Genomic DNA, 2,445 nt, shown 5'->3' with positions numbered 1-2,445 from the left:
CCCCCCTCAATAAGATATTTGAGGGGGCCTACCCCAAAGCTGAAGGCGACTGCCGTTCAAATAGTGTGCACGTGCTGTGTCATGTGATCCTGTGGGGCGGGACTTGCTTTCCCCCGCCCCCCATATTTTATCCAAGTTGGCAACCCTGCAACAGCCTCACCAGTTCCAACACGAGTTCCAGCCTCAAGCGGTTCCAACAGTAAGAGCTGTTGGACAAAGGCTGGAAAACAAGAGGTTGGATGGCCATGGGCGTACCCAGGATCAAAACTAGGGGGGGGGCAAGGGGAGGGGCCAAGGCACGGAAGGGGAGGGGCTACAAAGTGGGCGGGAACGGCGAACTCGCGCTCCGCCGGGCTGTGCCCCTCCCTAGAAGCAGGGCTGGTGGGCAGAGGCGGAGCCCAGCCCAGCGGAGCGCGAGTTCAGCGTTCCCGCCCGCCGCGCTCTCTGGTTCCCCGCCGCGCTTGGCCTTGCCAGAGGGCGCGGCGGGGAGCTGGAGGGAGGGTGCAGCGCGGCGGGCGGGAACGGCGAACTCGCGCTCCGCCGGGCTGTGCTCCGCCTCTGCCCACCAGCCCTGCTTCTAGAGTAGGGCAGCTGCCCTAACTTGCCCCGTGGTGGGTACGCCCTTGTGGATGGCCACTAGGGTGATGACTTTTTCATATTTTTCCCTCAAAAATTATTTCCTGTAGCACAAATGGATGAACTTTTGCCTATTAATGACTAAAATGAGGTATATTCCATTGAAATATTTAAAAAAAGTTACGCACAAACCGCTTTTATTTTTTTTGTAAAGGTTTTACCATTTCATAAAATTGTATTAATAATTCTATATATATTTCGTATCAAATTTGGACACACCACCACATTCCGCAATGGGGAGCGTTCTTAGCAACATCGAGAATACCAATGTCACACCTGCACAAGGTAAAAGTCCCTTTTTGGGACCTCAAAACTCAGCCAGCAGACCCTGCCGGACATGCTGGGAAAAGAACCTACAGGAGAGGTAGCAAAACATCGTCCTCTAGCGGCGTCTATACTGTTAACTGCACCTAAAAAAAGCTTCCTTGTGTGTTTGATGACCCTATATAATGTTGTTTATATGTGACTAAAGCTTGGGTTCAGTTTTATATCTGCTTACAGTGACTTCAAAAATGGTCAAAAAACTGATTTTTTAAAAATCATTTTGTGCGTGGTTTTTTTTAAAATCAAATCTCTTTGAAAGTAAGATTTTATCTAATCTTTAATGAAAGCTCATCAAATTATGATACAGGGAAATGAGGTTGTAAAAAAGTCATCACCCTAATGGCCGCCTTTCATGGGTGCATTAGTTGAGTTTCCTGCATCACAGGGGGTTGGAGTAGATGACCGCTGGTGATCCCACCCAACTCCATGATAGCACTGAAGCATAGGAACCCAAGGAGGATCCGTCAGTCAATGTAACCACCATGCACAGAGGTCACTTACCTCCTCGTTAAGTTATTGTGTGTGTAGGGGTGTGAGGTCATGCCCCTCCTTGGGAAATTCCTGGCGGACTACCTGTTTGGTCCAATCTTGCAAAAAATTTAACTGATGCAGCCTCGTTCACAGCTAAAGCTAAAGGACCCCTGACAGTTAAGTCCAGTCGCGAACGACTCTCGGGTTGCGACACTCATCTTGCTTTACTGGCCAAGGGAACCGACATTTGTCCGCAGTTTTTCCGGGTCATGTGGCCAGCATGACTAAACAGCTTCTGGCAAAACTAGAGTCGCACACAGAAACACCGTTTACCTTCCTGCCAGAGCGGTACCTATTTATCTACTTGCACTTTGACGTGCTTGCGAACTGCTGGCTTGGCTCACTGCATCGTGGGGATTCGAACCGCCAACCTTCCAATCGGCAAGCCCAGTGGTTTAGACCATAACGCCACCTGCGTCCCACGCCAGAGAAGCTCCTAGCGCTCAAAACCGACTTGTGCCCTGGAAGCCCTTTCAGAAGCACGAGGCTAGCTAGCAGTATTCATGCAGCAGTTGAAACGCACTTTGTTCATGCTCGAGATCCTGCAATTTGCGGGGAGCCGTTGTGGAATCACAAATAAATTTACATACTGCCTTTCCTCCAAGGATCTCAAGGTGGCACGTGGTTCTCTCCCGCTCCATTTTCTCTTCAAAACAACCCTGGGACCTTCTCTCGTCACGATTAAACAGGCTGAAAGGAAGAGACTTGGCAGCACTCCTGCAGGTGTGGATGCAAGGGTAGCTTAAATACCCAGCATGCATTTCAGCCCTGCTGAACTAATTCTTTGTGAGTTTCCTAGACGAGCGGCCTGGAGAGCAGCAACACGAGAGCAGGGCCTTTTCTGTGGTGGCTCCTCACTTGCGAATTGCTCTCCCCTAGGAGGCTCGCCAGGGGCCATCGTCATACATCTTTAGCTGCCAGGGAAAAACACTTCTCCCAGGCCTTTGGCTAATG

The sequence above is a fragment of the Zootoca vivipara genome, chromosome 13 (genome assembly GCF_963506605.1).
Source record: "Zootoca vivipara chromosome 13, rZooViv1.1, whole genome shotgun sequence".
Taxonomy (NCBI): Eukaryota; Metazoa; Chordata; class Lepidosauria; order Squamata; family Lacertidae; genus Zootoca; species Zootoca vivipara.
The sequence above is the reverse complement of the archived record's forward strand: the minus strand, read 5'-3'. Positions refer to the sequence as shown.